This window comes from Mustela erminea, chromosome 1, assembly GCF_009829155.1.
Source record: "Mustela erminea isolate mMusErm1 chromosome 1, mMusErm1.Pri, whole genome shotgun sequence".
NCBI lineage: Eukaryota > Metazoa > Chordata > Mammalia > Carnivora > Mustelidae > Mustela > Mustela erminea.
Window position 1 is genome coordinate 76,432,425 of NC_045614.1, and position 20,549 is coordinate 76,452,973.

Consider the following 20,549-nt stretch of genomic DNA (forward strand, 5'->3'; position numbering starts at 1 on the left):
TGTGTTAGTAGTTGTTTTTCTTGTTCCTAGTTTGTATATCATTTATTCCCGCTCTAATCTTTCTCTTTGCCTTCCTTCTTCTGGTTTAAGGTTTCATTTGTTGTTCCTTTTGTAGTTCCTTTAGGTGTATGGTTCATTTGTTTGAGATTTTTCTTGTTCCTGGAGGTAAGCCTGTATTGCTATAAATTTCCCTCTTAGAATTGCTTTTGCTTCATCCAGAGGTTTCAGATTTTTTTAAAAATTTGTTTCCATGTACTTTTTTAGTTCTTTTATTTCCTGGTTGATGCATTCATTGTTTAGTAGCATGTTATTTAACCTCCATGTATTTGTGGTCTTTCCAGATTTTTTTCTTGTGGTTGACTTCTAGTTTCATAGTGTTGTGCTCAGGAAAGATGCATGGTTTGATTTTGAGTTTATTGAGTTTGTGGAAGCTGGTTTGTGGGCTTATATGTGATCTAGTTTGGAGGATGTCCCACATGCACTTGAAAAGACAATATATTCTGCTGTTTTAAGATGGAATATTCTGAATATATCTGCTAAACCCATCTGGTCTGGTGTGTCATTCAGAGCTGTTGTTTCCTTGTTGCTGTTCTGTTTAAATGATCTGTCCATTGATGTAAGTAGAGGGTAAACATCCCCTCCTATTATAGTATTATTACTGATTACTTACTTTGTGTTGGGTATTAACTGTTTTATGTATTTGGGTGATCCTAAGTTGGGTGCATAAATATTTACAATGGTTATATTTTCTTATTGGATTGTCCCCTTTATGATTATATAGTGTCTTTCTTTGTCTTTTGCTACAGTGTGTGTTTTAAAGTCTACTTAGTCTGAAGTATTGCTATTCCAAGTTTCTTTTGGTATCCATTTGCATGATAGGTGTTTCTCCATCTTCTCACTTTGAATCTGCAGGTGTCTTTAGGTCTAAGATGGGTCCTTTGTGGGCAGCATACAGATGGGTCTTATTTCTTTATCCATTCTGTCACCCTATGTCTTTTGACTAGTCCATCTACATTCAAAGTAATTACTGATAGATATAAGCATACTGTCATTTTTATTACTTGTTTTGTGGTTATTTATGAATATTTTCTCTGATCCTTTCTTGTCTTTCTTTCATGTTTTGCTGATTTTGTTTAGTGATATATTTGGATTTCTCTCTCTTTTTTCTTTGCATATGCATGAGTGGTTTTTGATACACGGTTACCATTAGGTTTGTACATAACCTTTTCTGCATGCAGCAGTCATATTGAGTTGATGGTCATTAATTTGAACCCATTATTTTCTCCTACTCTCCCCATGTCTTAGGTATATGTTATTATGCTTATATTCTGTTTTTGAGAACTGCTTGACTGATATTTTACAGAAATGTTCATTGATACTGCTTTTGTGTTTCCTATTTCCAAACTGTTACTTTTGGTTTTCCTTCCCCCTCAAAGAGTCCCTTATAAAATTTCTTGCAAAGCTGGTTCAGTGGTCATGAAGTCCTTTATGGTTTGTTTGTCTGGGAAACTGTTGACCTCTCCTATTCTGAATGATAGCATTGCTGGATAGAGTATTCTTGCCCGCAGTCTTTTCCCATTCAGCGCTTTGAATATATCATGCCATTCTCTTCTGGTTTGCAAAGTACATGTTGAAAAATCTCTTGCTAGCCTTATGGGTTTTTCCATCTAAGTTAATGACTTCTTTTTGTCTTGCTGCTTATAAGAGGTTTTCTGTATCACCGTATTTTGCAAATTTAATTAGAATATGTCTTAGTGTCTGTCTGCTTTTGTTGATTCTGCTGGCAAGTCTCTGTGCCTCCTGGATCTGGATATATGTTTCCTTCACCAGATTCAGGAAGTTTTCAGCCATTATTTCTTCAAATAAATTTTCTGTCCCCCTTTTCTCTCTTCTTCTTCTTCTGGGACTCCTATGTTACAAATGTCATTACATGTGATGGAGTCACTGAGTTCTCCAAGATCTTTTCTTGTTTTGCATGATTCTTTTCTTTCTCTTTAGTTCAGCTTGATTACTTTTCATTATGCTGTCTTCCAGGTCACTAATTTGTTCCAGTGCTTCTTCCCTCCTGCTGCTCATTCCGTCAAACGTGTTTCTCATTTCATTTATTAAGCCCTTCATCTCTGCTATGTTATTCCTTGTCTCTGTGTTAAGGGTGTCACTCATGTCTTCCACTCTTTTCTCAAGTCCAGTGAGTGATGACCATTGCTTTAAAGTCTCTACCAGGCAAGTTACTTGTAACTCTTTCACTTGGTTGTAGCCTTGTCCTGCTCTTTCATTTGGGATAAATTTCTCTGTCTCCTCATTTTTGTCTGCCTCTGTGTCTGTTTCTCTGTGTTAAGAAAGTCAGGTATGTCTTCTGCTTTTGAAAGTAGTGATTTTATATGACACCTGGGCAGCTCAATTAAGTGTCTGCCATCACACAGGTCTCCATCTCAGACTTCTGGGATAGAGCCCCACTTCAGGCTCCCTGCTTGGTGGGGAGTCTACTTCTCTTTTTTCCTCTGCCCCTCCCCCTCCTTATGTTGTGCTCTCTCCCTATCTTAAATAAATGAACAAATCTTAAAAAAAAAAAAAAAAAGGAAAAAGGCATAGCTTTATGCAGAAGGGTGCCCTCCACTGCAGTGTCTTCTGTCTATCAGTGACTGGCACTTTGGAAGAGTATCTGACATGTATTGTTTATATCCTGTTGTTGTGTCTTTTCCTTTTAGGTCAGTCATCTGCACTGACTCTCTGCCTGCTGTGGGCTATGATTACTCTCTGTGCTATTAGTGGGACCCAGCCAGATCAGCCTTGTGGGGATGTGCCTGCCAGACCTTGGGAGCAGACCAGTGGTGTTAGCAAATTTGAGCTGGGTTAATAGTCCTTTTATGGATCCCCTGAAGTTCTGTGGGGCAGCCTGGGGTATGAGAGTGGTCACAGTGTGTGACAGTGGTTGGAAGTGGGTGGCTGGGTGTGGTTTTGTGGCTTGGTGGAGTACATGGAATCTGCTGTGTACCTGGCAGCTGGGTGGGTCCTGAGTGTGTGTGGTTTTAACAAAATGTGCCCTAAGCTCATGGCTGAGTCTAATGGGCTTGGAGTAGGTGAGTCCTCAGGAGAACTCCTAATAAAGTTTATTACAGTTTCTGGTACAATCTCAGGCATTGGCCAAGAAAATAACACTAGTAACTGGTAAAATGTCCTTTCACTAAGAGGTGTCCAAGTTTGTGCTTTGTATAAGATGAAGGAGGATCTAATCATGTTTTCAACTGATATATCAATGTTAAAAAAACACATGATATATAAAATATATATTATTGTATATATTTATACTTATAGTGTGTATATATATAACATTGCATAATATATTATATTATATTATATATCATATCATGTGTTTTTTGGCATATTGCTTGAGAAGAGTTTAATGAGATGAGTCCTCATTGGTGTAATAAAGTTCTTTTCTGGCCCACGAGTTATTTAGGGAATCAAAGCTTCTCAAAAATTATATCTATAAGGCCAAATATGGGCATAGAAGTTATTATGAATACTTTATCATTCCAGAGATATATAATATTTATCCACAGACACATAAACTGATAAAAAAAAAAAAGACTTATTTATTGGGGCACCTGGGTGACTCAGTGGGCTAAAGCCTTTGCCTTCAGCTCAGGTCATGATCCCAGGATCCTGGGATCGAGCCTTGCACCGAGCTTTCTGCTCAGCATGGAGCCTGCTTCCTCCTCTCTGCTTGTGTCTCTGCCTACTTGTGATCTCTGTCAAATAAAAAAATAAAATCTTAAAAAAAAAGACTTATTTATCTCATTAAAAAGTCATTTTCTTACAAAATTTTACTTTCATGTGTGAAAATTTTTTTCTAAATATGTAATATGTTTATGATGTTTTCATCAATTATATTATAAGATAACAGTAACTCAACCTATAAGAACCTAATAATATTTACAACCTTATGGTCACAGGAAATTTTTAAACATTTTGACTTATATATATGTTTTTCTGCAATGTGACAGGATAATCAACCAGGACTAAAAAATACTCTTTAGGATAAAAACTGTAAGGAAAAAAATGGAGTGGAAATACAAGTTCAAGGGAAAAGTATCAAACCCCTGACATTTCCAGTTGTTAGAGAGGAACTTCTTCATGTATTTATAAGAGAACAATGATAGACATCAAATCTTATCATTTAAATTCATTTGGATCTATTCAAAAGAGGACACAGCTGTTTTATTTTCTGTATCAGTGTTGCATCATACTGGATATTCCACCCTTTGTGATTATCTAATTTTACAGTAAAATAATTTTATGTGAACTTAAAAAATAGTAAGAAAGTATATATATTTTTCAAAAATTCTAAGGGTGGTTTGTAAGCAGAAAAGTGTAATGACCACTGCAGAAAATCTGTTTGAGTAGAGTATGAAAAGGAAACAGAAGGGGGCAAGACTGGAGACAAAAAGACTAGCTAGTAGGATGTTGCAATAAATGACTCAGGATAATGGTTGCTGCGACTATGATGGATAGGAGACAATGAATCTGAGATACACTGGGAGGTAGAATGAATAGGATATGTTGAGAGATTAGATGTTGAGGAACAAGAAGGGTAAAGGATGACACCCAGCTTTCTATTTGGGTAACTGATGTTACTGAGAGAGGAAAACATAGTGAAGTAATAAGTGTGAGGGACAGGTGTGTGATGCCCTGAGTGTGTGTGTGTGTGTGTTTGCATGCATGTGTGTAGTATTGTGTGTGTACTTACTTTCATATAAGTGCATGGAATGAAGGTGAGAAGAGATATTTGGGCTAGAGGCTTGAACTTGGTAGGCATAAGAATATATACATAATAACTGAGTCTACGGGAGTAAATGAGATCTCCCAAGAAGAGATGCAGGAGGAAAATTAGGAGCATGTGTTGGCATGAAAAACAAGAGAAGGCAATGTTTCAAAAGGAAGGATTATTTAGTGGTGTCAAATGTTGCTGCAAAGTCAAGTTAAAGAAAGATGGGGAAGACCTTTATCAGAAGAGTTTCAGTAAAGAAATGGAGACAGAAGCCAGCTTGAAGAGGGGGAATAGAAGTATGCATACACCTACACCCGCACCCACATTCAAGGTGCGGCAATAGGAACTACAAGGTTGAACGGCTGACAGTGGATTTATTTGGTGTTGATAAATCAACTATTGCTAATTAATAGATTTTTTTTTGTATGTAACAGAGAAATGTGTGGCTAATTTATGAACTGAAAAAAATCACGTATTTTCTCTTTAAATAATCAAGTTTTTCCATGAAAATGCAACTTTATAACAACAATTGTCTCCTCATTTACTATTTAGGCTTGCTTCAGGAGACAGGGATGTCCACTCAATATAAAACACTGGGCTAAATTGGGCTGGGATAATGAATCAGACGTGTAGCCAGATCTCAAGGTATTACAGAGGAGTTACCATGTCTTTAAAATATCATACTATGAGGCAGTAAGTGATATGTGTTGCAAATATACACTTTGGCTTTAAGAATATAAATATGGGTAAATATTTTTATCTAAAGGCTTTTAATATAGTGTGCACAGAATACTAATTTTAAAGCCCTAGTACTTAGATCTGTATTCCTTCAACAAGGAGTCTCTGCCTTTTCCTGATTATCATTTCTTAAAGAGAACACACAAGTAAACCTAAAAAATTAACAAAATAATGCACATGGGCCTACCTCTTAGTTTGGATTTCTATACATCAGACTATCAAAAGAGAACTAACTATATTCAATTCTTTATTCAGCTTAGTTTGCATTTTAAATGGAAATGACAATGTCCAGAGTAAAAAAATAACTTGACTCTTCACTCAAATGTGAGTCTCCTTTCTTCGCTCTTCCTTGCCTATGGTCTTGAAACATAACTCTCTTCTCCTTCTTAAACTCTCATATTAAAAATTGCTTAATTAGGGGAGAATATGAAATTTTATTCATTCTTTTTTGAGGACTCATGCAATTAAAAAGTTGAGAATCTACTTGGATGTTTGAGGAGCACAGATTACACTGAACAATCCACCCTTAAAAATTAAATAGAATGTTATAATCATAAATAGCTCTGCCTTGCAGTCATTTCTGTATTTCTAACATTCATATTGTCATTTGATTAGTTAATCATCCATTTTCAAAGGTGTGAATGTGTTTTCACACTTCTGCTAAGACAGTGTTAACTATGAAACTATAGATAGCAATAGAGATTAATTATCTATTGCACAAGTTCCCACACCTTGTGCTTACCAGATAGAGGAAGAGAGTGCATGTCTTAGCACAGGTGTGATTTCAAAAAATGAAAAAAAAAAAATACTTGGTCAAATGAGTTCAAGGAGTACTTTCAATTGGCATACCTTTAAAATGTTAACCACATTTACACTTTTAATTTTATTTCATAAAACAATTGATCTCCTATGTATCATAAGAATTGTTTCCTGAGTGGATTAGTGAATCTCTTTGGTTATAAATGAATGAGTGAAGTGGAGGCATTTTATAAATGAATCACTTTCTCATGAAATTTGAAAGGGAACAGAGCTCTATCAGATTTTAACAACAGCTGTAACTTCATTACGACAAAGTCAGACATTTTAGACTTGTCTTCTGAAAGGTTAATTAAATACATCGAGCCTTCTGAACACACTAGTAACTCAAAATAATAATAGTACTATTATTATAATTATAATAGCAATAAACTGTCCAGCTGGCTTTTAGTTTTGCTGTTCTCTGACCCTAATGAAGTTTGCTAATTTTGAATCTGGCTCACCATCTCTCTGGAGACTGATTTTTCTATCTTAGTGAGTTGTTAGCTTTGATGTATAGGGTATTGTGACTGAAAAGAGAGACTAAGGGATAGAAGTTTATCTGTAACTGCGTACTGTTTTGAAGTAAAGATATGTTCAAGTTTTGATCCATCATGAAAGGTAATAATTCCTCACTCCTAGATCAGTATTAGCTTTGATTTTACATTAACCTGGTGCAATTGATCTTTAATATCCTACAAGTCTTCTTTATGATGTAAACCAAGGACTGAAAATAAGCAAAAAATTATTTCTCTTGTTTAGAAAATGTTTCTACCATGTCATAAGCTTTCTGCTTTCTTCTTTTTTCAGAGAGTGGGTGAAGGCATTCTCGGTGTGGTTCTGTATGGACGCTAAGACAAGCTTGCAGACTCCTGAACAACAACCTTGTTCTCTAAGTGCCTCCTACTGTAAATACATAACCCCAAATTGCTTCTTCTTTCTTGGTCTTTCTTGGGTATGACACCAGAAAAGCAAATGTCGAGGGTTTTTGATAGCAAGAAAATGAGATAAAAACCAAATATCATTGGTTTGTTGGACAAAGTAGCACAATATTCTTATATTCCTAAGCAATCTTGTCAGTTCGTACTTAGTTACTCTTCTATAATGTAAATTCCAAAGTCCATGCTAATACACTCTCCATTTAATGAATTAGAATGACCATCATTTATCACCAAGGCCCCATTTAGATTGAGGACACTTCAGTTCTCAGGCTTATTTTTACTTTCCTGGAAGGCCTGAATTAACCAGAAACTTCCTGAGAAAGCTTGGGCCTAGCAGCTTCACTGATGAGTTTGCAATATTAGGCCAACCTTTGAAAGAAAAATAGTTGAAAGGAAGATGGTGAAAAGTGATCAGGACAGAGACTTTTTTTCTTATAAAAGACATTCCAGAAAAGTAAACTTTATCTTTATTGGATTGGGCATGCCTTCTGAGGAAAGAGTCTGCCATGTCCTCATTGGGTGTTATTTCGACCTTATTGCCCATCTGTGGACCTGGGAGAGAAAAAACACAAACACATGGAAAGAGAGGGGATCTTGGGACCTGGGAAATTAAGATGTATTTCCCAGGAAACTTCAGATCTTAAGGTTTAAGATTTTCAAAGTTTTGACCAGCTTCAAAAATAAGAGCACCACACACATTTTAAAATGTGCTCCTTGGAACCATACATTGGATGGCCTCATTGTCTATAGGTGCTCTAATTGGGGGCAAAACATACAATAATGTGAAATTCCTCTTAAATTTAGAGCTTGTTCTTAAACAGAATGATTCTCTGGGGCATGAAGCAAATGACCTCTTCTATTCTTTGTAGTAGTCTAAGCCAGAGAAGGCCCTGTGGATGACATAAATCTTCTCTTTATCCCTGTCTTTGCCGACATACTTCTGAATAATTCTGACACATACCAGAGCCTTCTAGAGGGTTGAACCATGTGCAGGCACTCCAGTTCAGCCCAGACTTTCAACCATCCACAACAAAGTACTTCAGATATGCGAGGAATCTCTCTTGGATTCTCCAAACAACCCTGTTGCCACAGCTGAAAACCTCTGAGTGGTCTCAGTCAGTGTCACATAGAGCAGAAAAGTCACTCTACTGAGCCTTATCCAAATTCCTGACCCACAAAATAATGAAGTTTAATTAAACTGCTATTGTTTGAAGCCATTACATTTTGGTGCAATTTCTTGTGCAGCAAATGGAAAAGAGGTGCTATACGACAAAAACCTTAAGATGTGATATGGGCTTTGGGACTCGGTGGATGCCGGTATGGCCTCAAAATTATTGTAAATGTAATCTCAAAGAACCTCATGAGGCCACTGCTGAGGGCTCCTATGACACTGCAGAAAAGGTTGTCTGAAGATGAGGAAGAAAGGATGCTTGCTATGCAGTGGCACAGTTTGCCATAAGTACTGCCTCTGGAGATTTGGAAATTCAAAAGGGTAAAACTTAAGGTACTCATGGGCTTGGCTGTGGAGATCTCCAGGAGGAGTGCAGAAAGTGCCAATTGGCTTCTTCTATTGATTATGATAACTTAAGAAAGAGAGGAAATGAAGAAGAAACTATTATGCTTTCTTGAGTCAAATTTAGAAGAATTATAATATATCCAGGATTTGCTGGGCTTGAAAATAAAACTGTTTTCTATACGCAGTGTCTCCCAGCAAAAGATTTTCAAAGTAATAAATAGCAAGATCAAATACAGAGTCATCAGTAGAGCATAGCCTCAGGGTAAATATCTCACATATGTAGCTGTAAGAACCTTTAGGAGGATTTCAGGAAGGTTTAGTGTAGGCTTTTATAGGTCCTCTCAGTTAAATGATAAAGCTTTCAAGAATTTTGAAGGTATTTTTCTATATCAGCCTTACACATGGCCCAGGTATAAAAGGACTTGTCTCAGAAAGAAATGGGAGTGTGACTTTGTTTACTGGAGTTTATTCTGAATTGATATAAAAAACCCACAAAGTTGTTAAAGGAATCAAAACAGCTTGGAATGAAAGAGACAGAGATAGTACAAAATTAATTTCTCTGAGTGAGAAGGAGGCTAAGAGAGCTATATTGGTGTAAACAAATTCTTTTTTTTTTTTTTTATGGATGAGAAATGATGATTTGAAGGGAGGGGTCAAGAGCCCAAACATCAAAGTCAAGAACCAATCATAATCCCTTTACAAGGGAGCAGAATTGGGCCCCAGTCAAGGGATTAAAGTGGTGCCATGAGCCTGAGTTGATTGCTACGGGTCTATAAACACTAGGTACTTTCTGTTCCTTCCCTTTTTTGGATGGATTTGTTTATTTTGGCCATCTAATCTCTGTTTCACCATTAGAGGTTGAGAAGCCTTTTTCTTTAATTCACAGATTCTATGATCAATGGGAACTGTACTTGACCACCAGCGGTGAACCATAACACTTTTAAAGAATTGAGCCATAACACTTTTTTGTTGTTGTTTCTTTCTTTTTTTTTTTTAAATTTTTTATTTTTTATAAACATATATTTTTATCCCCAGGGGTACAGGTCTGTGAATCGCCAGGTTTACACACTTCACAGCACTCACCAAAGCACATAACCTCCCCAATGTCCATAACCCCACCCCCCTTCTCCCAACCTCCCTCCCCCCAGCAACCCTCAGTTTGTTTTGTGAGATTAAGAGTCACTTATGGTTTGTCTCCCTCCCAATTCCATCTTGTTTCATTTATTCTTCTCCTACCCACTTAAGCCCCCATGTTGCATCACCACTTCGTCATATCAGGGAGATCATATGATAGTTGTCTTTCTCTGCTTGACTTATTTCGCTAAGCATGATACGCTCTAGTTCCATCCATGTTGTCGCAAATGGCAAGATTTCATTTCTTTTGATGGCTGCATAGTATTCCATTGTGTATGTATACCACATCTTCTTTATCCATTCATCTGTTGATGGACATTTAGGTTCTTTCCATAGTTTGGCTATTGTGGACATTGCTGCTATAAACAAAGGGGCACGTGCACCCGAATGTTTATAGCAGCAATGTCCACAATAACACTTTTAAAGAAGGATCGCAGTAGCTTCATTCATTGTGATCTCAAAATGGGAATAACGCATATATCGTTCAGCAATAAAAAGAGATCAGACACTAAAGACTACATATTGTATGTTTCCACTTATACTAAGTAGTTCAAGGACATGCAAATTAAGCTACAATGGTAAAGGTTACAGGAGTGGCTATCTACCTCCAGGGGAAGAAGAATTGACTGGGAACAGGCTTAAGAAAATCTTCTGAAGTGATGGAATATTTTTTATCTTGGTGTGGGAGATGGTACATGGACACATACATATGTAAAAATTAATTGTGCTATGCACTTAAGCTTTGTGCATTTTTATGGTGTCACTGATATCATAGTTAAAATCAGTCATTGTATTGGAAATTTCAGGTGTGGTTGTCCTCCATATTGTTTAGGTAGATACACACATGCACTGAGAATTCTCTTTTACTCTTCCTCGGGTCAGTCATTAGTGGGTCTAATAGTGATTTCACATATGTGTAATAGTGAATCACACATTAGTGATTCACACATGCGTTGAGAGAACTCTCTTTTACCCCTCCTTGGGTCAATCATTAGTGGGTCAAAGAGTGATTTCCTCCCTTCCTTTCCTCCATATATTAGCTAAGAGGAAACTTCATTTTTGTATCAGTGAATTCTCATAACAATCATATGATTTAATCAGTGCTTTGTATTCCTTGTTTTCTGTTAGACTATTCTTTCATTTCTCATCATTCTCTTTGGAGATTCTTACATTAATTTTGTTCTTGATATTTCACTTTTGACTTCTGATTTTGGAATCAAACACTTTTCATCATCGATTTTATTTTATAATCTGTTAATGCCGGCATTTTCCAAATCAAGTTTCAAATCATGGTATAACAATTCATAAACAATTAGAGCCATATTTATTTATGACACTGATTGGCATTATGCAAATTAACTCCATTTATAGAACAGTGGCTTTTATAACCAGAAAAGGTAATATTACTTTATATGTTAAATATATTTTGTTTTCAGATGGGTAATCTGAAGTTTTGTTTCTTCTCTCTCTTTTTCTCTTTTTTTTTTTTGTCCCTTGCTTGAGATAAATTCACTGCATATTGCATGTTCCAAATTTAAACCTGACACCTAGATAGAAAGCTGACAAACAGGAAACGACTAAAAGGAAGAGGTTCTTCCTACCACATTTGATACCATCAAAACAGACGTTTTTTGTAAAATCTTTTTCTTTTGTTTTTCTTTTGGGCATAAGGGAGTGGAACAGTAATGGTTGTCAGTTTATATATTTATCCCTTCGTGCCTATGTTAATAAAAAAGTGATTGAACAGTCAATACAGTGTCTTTTGGTACACGCCTTATAATTTGGTTTGGATCAGATTATTCAGCTTTTACACCTTTTGCTGGGAAAGTTACAAACCAATGAAATGTAATGTGTCCTTCTTAAGGCATTGTCCCCAACTCTTACAGAAGAATAATTGCATATGCTTATTTCTTATATTCATAATGAAGAAAGCCAGTCCGTGCACATGTAAACCATAGAGGCTATTGTCTGTTGACTGAACACATGAACTCCAAGTCAATCGCTTAGACATAAATGCTTCCATCTTTTTTTTTTTTTTTTTAAGATTTTATTTATTTACTTGACAGAGAGAAATCACAAGTAGACGGAGAGGCAGGCAGAGAGAGAGAGAGAGAGGGAAGTAGGCTCCCCGCCGAGCAGAGAGCCCGATGCGGGACTCGATCCCAGGAACCCGAGGTGTGCTCCACAAGTAAGCCGAGCCAAAGGCAGCGGCTTAACCCACTGAGCCACCCAGGCACCCGATGCTTCCATCTTTTTCGCAAAAGTGAGACCTGGAAATAATCTACAGTATAGGTGTGAAATTCTGGATGTTTTAAAACTAGCCATGTAGGCCATCCCTGAATTTACTATTTTAATTAAAAAAATAGTACATGCTCATTATAAAAATTAAAACAGTACTGAAGCATACTAAGATAAGTAAATCTCCCCCTGTCTGCTCTGCCTCTCACTTTAACTCCCTTCCCACACAAAGTCACCTTCATTAAAAGTTGGTAGGGATCTTTCCGTTTTGTGCATTTGCCACTTAAATGCAATATGTATCTAGAGAATAGTCATTCTCTCTCTTTTTATCTAAATGAAGTTATGCTACATGTAATGATCTAAAATTTATTTTGTCTACTAAATATACCTCATCTTGTTACTAATAGTAATCTACCCATTTCAAATTTTTGAAATAAAAATTTTTTAGCTAATTTTGCTAATTATTTTTACTTTTTTACATTATGAATAATATATTGTATTCATAGAGATTAAACGATTGCAGATGAGGCTAAAATCCCTTTAATCCTTGCTTTGATTTCTGCCCCTACTCTCAATACTTCTCTTATCACCACTGTTGATAGCTTAATAATGTCCTTCCAGACCTTATTCTTTACATTTATATATCGTTATTTAAAAAATCATTAATAATTTATAGTATTGTTTTCCTGTCTATTTGTTTAACTTAAAGAGGTTTTCTTTTTCTTTTTTTCTTTTTTTATTTAATTTCTTTTCAGTGTAACAGAATTCATTGTTTATGCAACACACCCAGTGTTCCATGCAATATGTGCCCTCCATAATATCGACCACCAGACTCCTTCAACCTCCCACCCCCCACCCCTTAAAAACCCTCAGATTGTTTTTCAGAGTCCATAGTCTCTCATGGTTCACCTCCCCTTCCAACTTCCCTCAACTCCCTTCTCCTATCTATCTCCCCATGTCCTCTGTGTTATTTCTTATGCTCCACAAGTAAGTGAAACCATATGATAATTGACTCTCTCTGCTTGACTTATCAGCATAATTATCAGCATAATCTCTTCCAGTCCTGTCCATGTTGATACAAAAGTTGGGTATTCATCCTTTCTGATGGAGGCATAACACTCCATAGTGTATATGGACCACACCTTCCTTATCCATTCATCCGTTGAAGGGCATCTTGGTTCTTCCCACAGTTTGGCGACTGTGGCCATTGCTGCTATGAACATTGGGGTACAGATGGCCCTTCTTTTCACTACATCTGTATCCTTGGGGTAAATACCCAGTAGTGCAATTGCAGGGTCATAGGGAAGCTCTATTTTTAATTTCTTAAGGAATCTCCACACTGTTCTCCAAAGTGGCTGCACCAACTTGCATTCCCATCAACAGTGTAAGAGGGTTCCCCTTTCTCCACATCCTCACCAACACACATTTCCTGTCTTGTTAATTTTAGCTATGTCTAACTGGTGTAAGGTGGTATCTCAATGTGGTTTTAATTTGAATCTCCCTGATGACTGGAGATGATGAACATTTTTTCATGTGTCTGATAACCATTTGTATGTCTTCATTGGAGAAGTGTCTGTTCATGTCTTCTGCCCATTTTTTGACATGATTATCTGTTTAATGTGTATTGAGTTTGAGAAGTTCTTTATAGATCCTGGATATCAGCCTTTGTCTGTTGAATGGATGCATTCCTGGAAAACTATAAACTGCCAAAATTGAACCAAGAAGGCATTCATCCCTGGGTTGCAAGGATGGCTCTACATTTGCAAATCAATCAATGTGACAGAAAAAATCAACAAGAGATGAGAGAAGAACCACATGGTCCTCTCAATTGATGCAGAAAAAACATTTGACAAAATCCAGCATCCGTTCCTGATTAAAATGCTTCAAAGTATAGGGATAAAGGGAACATTCCTGAACTTCATAAAATCTATCTATGAAAAACCCATAGCAAATATCATCCTCAATGGGAAAAAGCTCACAGCCTTCCCGTTGAGATCAGGAACATGACAAGGATGTCCACTCTCACCACTCTTGTTCAACATAGTATTAGAAGTCCTAGCAACAGCAATCAAAAAACAAAGAGAAATAAAAGGTATCCAAATTGGCAATGAAAAAGTCAAAATCTCTCTCTTTGCAGATGACATGATACTTTATATGGAAAACTCAAAAGACTCCACCCCAAACTACTAGAACTCATACAGCAATTCAGTAATGTGGCAGGATACAAAGTCAATGTACAATGATTTCTGTAAATCAGTTGTTTTCTTATACACTAACAATGAAAACACAGAAAGGGAAATTAGAGAATCGATTCCATTTACTATAGCACCAAGAACCCTAAGATACCTGGGAATAAACCTAACCAAAGAGGTAAAAGATCTGTACTTGAGGAACTACAGAACACTCATGAAAGAAATCGAAGAAGACACAAAAAGATGGAAGACCATTCCATGCTCTTGGATCAGAAGAATAAACATTGTTAAAATGTCTATACTGCCTACAGGAATCTATACTTTTAATGCCATTCTGATCAAAATTCCACAGGTATTTTTCAAAGAGTTGGAGCAAATAATCCTAAAATTTGTATGGAATCAGAAGAGACCCTGAATTGCTAAGGAAATGTTGAAAGAGAAAAACAAAACTGCAAGCATCATGTTGCCTGATTTCAAGCTTTACTACAAAGCTGTGATCACCAAGACAGCATGGTATGGCATAAAAACAGACACATAGACCAGTGGAACAGATTAGAGAGCCTATATATGGACCCTCAACTCTATGGTCAAATAATCTTCGACAAAGCAGGAAAAAATACATAGTGGAAAAAAGACAGTCTCTTCAATAAATGGTGCTGGGAAAATTGGACAGCTATATGTAGAAGGATGAAACTCGACCATTCTCTTACATGGTACAAAAAGATAAACTCGAAATGGATAAAAGACCTCAACTTGAGACAGGAATCCATCAGAATCATAGAGGAGAATATAGGCAGTAACCTCTTCAATATCAGCCACAGCAACTTCTTTCAAGATATGTCTCCAAAGGCTAAGGAAACAAAAGTGAAAATGAACTTTTGGGACTTCATCAAGATCAAAAGCTTCTGCACAGCAAAGGAAACAGTCCACAAAACAAAGAGGCAACCCACAGAATGGGAGAAGATGTTTGCAAATGACAGTACAAACAAACGACTGATACCCAGAATCTCTTTATAGAACCTCTTTATAGAACCTCTTTATAGGTTTTCATTGTATATAATATTCCACTATGTTCTTCTGCACTCAACAATTTGTCCTGGAGACCATTCCATGTTAGTACACATAAATCTATCCTATTCTTTTTTTTTTTTATTAACATATAATGTATTATTAGCCCCAGGGGTACAGGTCAGTGAATCACCAGGTTTACACAATTCAGAGCACTCACCATAGCACATACCCTCCCCAATGTCCATAATCCAACCACCCTCTCCCTACCCCCCTCTCCCCAGCAACCCTCACTTTGTTTATCCTATTCTTTTAACTAAGATTATAGTACATATACTATATACATATATATATATATGCAGATATATATATATATTACTATGTACATGTACTATAGTATATCTTGTTTAGCCCCTCCACTATTTAAGGTCATTTAGGTTGTTTCTGGATTTTTTCATGCTTATGCTTATACATAATGATACATAATCTTTGTAACTTTAAATATGGTTGCTTATGTAATTGTGCAGAACATGTCAATTTATGAGCATATTAAAGATGATACCTTCCTGCCAAAATTTGCAGGTCATGGTTAGTAACCTGAGCATTTTATTTAACTGATAATAAAAAATATGATAAAATGTGTGACTTTGTCAATAATTCTGACAACATCAAAGTGTTTCACTTTGTATAGAATAAGGGAGGTTAATGAGAAGTGAAATTACTAAGTCACAGTAGGTATGTAAATTTTTTGTTTCAATAAATACCACTGAATTGGCCTGCAAACTATACCAAATTCAATTCTACCAGAAATTCCCATTTCTTCACAATATTGCTAATAATACTGTCCAGTTTTTACTTTTTTTAAAGGAGGCTCCATGCCCAGCATGGAGCCCAATGTGGAGCTAAAACTCACCACCCTGAGGGCATGACCTGAGCTGAGATCAAGAGTTGGATGCTTAACTGTCTGAGCCAACCAAGCACCCCAACACTGTCCAGTTTTAAAATTTTTTTTATCAATCTGATCAGTGAAGAGTGCTATATAACTGATTACAATTTACGAGCCTTCAAACTATACCACTGGCTTTCCCAGGTGTCCAGCTTACAGATGGCAGATGGTGAAACTTCTTAGCCTTTATAATTGGATGAGCCAATATATTATAATAAATGTCTTCATATATATATATATATAAATGTTTATTTATATGCATAAATATGAGATCTACAAGATAAGATAGACATAATATTTATCTAATGGCTAGTATATTAGTCAAGGTTCTCCAGAGAAACAGAACCAATAGGCTATATGTATATACATACACACATATATATGTATGTGTGTATATATCTTATATGTGTATGTATATGTATATAAATATACATTTATATGTACTTATGTATATTATCTTATACATGTTATGTATGCATATATATATATATGTATGTATCTTATATATATAAAAATACATCCTAGTAGCCCTGTTTCTCTGGAGAACCTTGACTAATACACTAGCCATAACCTATACAGTTTTGTAGACAGACAACATTTTTAAATGTACTGATATAATTAACATATTTTTGTACAAACTATTTATATCAAGATTGTGCTAAGTGTTCCAAGGTTTATATAGAGGAGCAAGGTACAATGTAGTGGTAGTTGATCTGTTTACCATAATTGGGGGCAGTTGTGTATTTAGGGGAGAACAGGATTACAGAGGGTCCTCAAGAAGCTCTGATAGCATTTAAGATGTGTCTTGATTTTACAAATTAAAGTGACCACAAATTATTTGAACCTGTTTCTACTGAATCTGGACAGACCTATGACTGCTTTCACAAGTAGACTATGTCACAAGTGACACCATGGCAGTTTTGGATCTAGACTTTCAGAGAACTGGCATTTTAGCTTTGATTTCTGGGAACCCTGAGTCACCACGTGGCAGTCTGACTACCTTCCTGGAGTGAAAGAGAGGGGCCAAAGTGAGCCTAGTCCTCTATCTCTTCCTGTCAAGACACCAGTCTAGAAAATAAAGATGCCTTGGATTCTCCAGATGAGCTTAGCTGTCAGCTGGATACTATCTGGCAACCCCACTGGATCCCATGTGTCTGAATTCCTGACCCAGAAAATTGTGAAATATAGTAAAGTAGTTTACGTTTTAAGCCACTGAGTTTAGCAGTGATTTTTTTTTAAGCAGCAATAGATAACTGGAATGAAGACTGATTTAAGAGCATTATCTAAAAGGAAAGAAAATGCTGCAATTGTAGTAGATTAATCCTCAAGATGACAGAGCTTACAATACGAATCCCTTGCAGTGCAAATCTTTCACTTAACTTACAGTAACAGAGCACCATTCTTTCATACATATTTTTGTATTGTATGCACGTACTTCTTACAGAGATAACACAAACTAACAGAATAATTTAGGAATAAATTCTGACCCTGAAACAATTAAGTGCTTTTAGTTGGCTTCAATCTTTTTTTTTTTTTTTTAAGATTTTTATTTATTTATTTTGAGAGAGAGAGAGACAAAGTGAGAGAGAGAGCATGAGAGGGAAGGTCAGAGGGTGAAGCAGACTCCCCATGGAGCTGGGAGCCCAATGTGGGACTTGATCCCAGGACTCTGGGACCATGACCTGAGCCGAAGGCAGTTGCTTAACCAACTGAGCCACCCAGGTGCCCCTAGTTGGCTTCAATCTTAATGCAGTGTGTGATAATTATGACTTAACTCAGCTTGAGACTTGAATCCCGAATATCAAAACAAGATAAGAGGTCAACTCTTAATATAAAGATCTCAAGATCTTTACATTAAAACAAAACAAAACAAAACCTTGTGTCTGAGAGAGATTGAGGATTTTGGCTAAGGTCTCATGAATGAATAGGCCTTTGGTTTCCTAACCCTTTCCTAGAACCCTTTATTTCATTGCACTGCAAACCATGAACACATGTGTGCACGTATGCACAGACACCTAGGCACAAAAACACAATTTGGTTTTAAAATTTCAGAACTCAATTATTGTAATACTATGCAACAATCTGATTTTGAAGGCCAGTCATTTGACTACCTGTGTATACAGTGGTATGCTTGTAAATGTTTGACAATTGGTTCTTTGAAAAAAATGAAGGAAGTCCTGATTTGTAGCATTTGCTGACTTCTATAGTATAGCTAATCCCCACTATGGCCAAATTCAAGCTATATTAACATGAACTTGGGAGTTGGAAGAGATCTGCCAACTCAGCTTCCTGAGCCAGTACAAGCCATATCTAGCACATCAATGATTATACCACTTTAAGAAAAGCCAATGTAAAAAGAGACATATTTGAAGTGATTAGTCACAAAAGATTCTTTACAAAATGAGTCACCTCACTGCTTCCTTGAAGAGCTGGAACTTTTAAATGCATTAAAATATTACCTGCGAAGCAACATTTCAATTTATATTGCAATGAAACATTGCTAAAAACAACATGTATATATAGTCTCTGTGGACAATACAGCAATGCTCACCAAATGCTCTCCATGCTCCTTACATTTCTCAGACCTTGTAGTCAGCTTGGACCCAGGTGATAAGTTTAGGTCAATGACTTATGAGTGGAAGTGATATCAATGACTTCTGGACAAAGGTAGGTAAGGACTGTGCGTTCTTCATGCCTTGTCCTGACACGATAGCCTTGGAAGCCACAGGCTGAAATGGTGACATCACAAGAGGAAGGGAACCTGAATTCTTGAGTCAACAAATGGAAGGCGGCTCTGCTGACCCTCTTCAGACTTGGCAACAACAAGAAGTTATTTTATCTGTGTCTGAAATCACTGAGATCTGGGGGGTTGTGACTACATGACAGCAAGGATTATCTTGACTAATAGGTTTATAAGGGCAATTTCATATATTTGAACTGATGGAAACAAGGAAAAGCCATGTCTTAGAAAGAGAAGAATGAAGATAAGACAGAAAGTAGGAAAGAGTTTCCAACTTCTCATTAACCAGTGAAGTTGTTTCTGACTATAAACTTCTGATGCCTTTTAATATGGGAACAATGTGCATATACTATTAGGCTGCCTTTTATAGATATTTTCATTTGGAGGTCTAACCAGTTAAAATTATAACGACAATATTTGCATGTCATTTTTAGAGCTATAAATCATTTTTGTATCCTATATTAATTATTTCTTTCATTTCTTTTTTCATTAAACAATTATTTACTGAATACTGTGATATTACAGTGTGTGATGCTGGGAATATAATGGTGGAAAAAGCATAGACTCTACCCTCATGGAATTTCTAGTGCTGGGAGTTACACGGTTATTAATCAAATTATCTGAGAGTGTTAAGTGTCTCAAAGGAAAAGTATGGGATGCTGTGTAAATGTAATAGAGGCATTTTTTTTTTTTAAATGAGTTTGTGGTCAAAGTGGAAGGGAAGTGATACGCTCTTTCCTGAGGAAGTGATATTTGAATCAAAATCTGAAGGATCAATAGGAGTTAAAATGAAGAGGGAAGTTTCTTCTTACTGCTGTAACACTTTACCGCAAACCGTGGCTTAAATATACGTAATTTATTATCTTACAATTATGGAGATCAGAATGGGTCAGCAGGGATTCATTCTTTCTGGAGGCTCTAGGGCAGAATCTGTTTAAGGAACAGATCACTTTTTCTAGATTCTAGAAGACTGCCACATGCCTTGGCTCATAGCCCTTTTCCAGTAATGTCAGCACTCTGAGTTCTGTTTCTGTGGTCACATCTCCTTTCTTCTGATTCTAAACATCCTGCCTCATTCATATGTCCTTCTTTCTGATTCCAAACTTCTTCCCTCCCATGTGATTACATTGACCTACCTGGATAATCCAAGATAATCTTATTGTCTCAAGATCTTTAACTTAATCACATTTGCAAAGTGCCCTTTTCATATAAAATCAATACAGGTTTTGTGGATTAGGACATGGACATCTTTGAGGGCCATCATTTTGTCTACACAGTGTACAAGATAATGGAAACAGCATTTACTGACGTGCTGAACTAGAGGGACATATGTCATTGGAGAAGCAGAATGAAACTACTGTAACTGGACTGTCACTTTAAGGGGAGGACAAGAATGTTACATTGGTCTAGAGAGAGAGGCCAGGGAGAGGGGGGGTTCCCGCAAAAACCTGTTGTCATAGTCAGCCCAGGCTGTCCTATAGAAAATACCACTGACTAGGTACCTTAAATCACAAACATTTATTTCTCACC

At 36.5% G+C, this 20,549-nt stretch overlaps 1 long non-coding RNA gene across 3 annotated transcripts in view; it reads right to left on the minus strand.

Annotated features, from left to right (window-relative positions):
• LOC116578846 overlaps nucleotides 1–19,934 on the minus strand; it is a 39,231-nt gene extending 19,297 nt beyond the window's left edge. For all 3 annotated transcript variants that reach the window (XR_004281073.1, XR_004281078.1, XR_004281088.1), the window contains exons 1-2: nucleotides 19,888–19,934; nucleotides 18,831–19,008 (exon numbers count right to left, since the gene is read on the minus strand). This is a non-coding gene — a long non-coding RNA (uncharacterized LOC116578846). The remainder of the gene's footprint in view (nucleotides 1–18,830; nucleotides 19,009–19,887) is intronic.
• Between the last annotated feature and the right edge of the window lie 615 nt (nucleotides 19,935–20,549).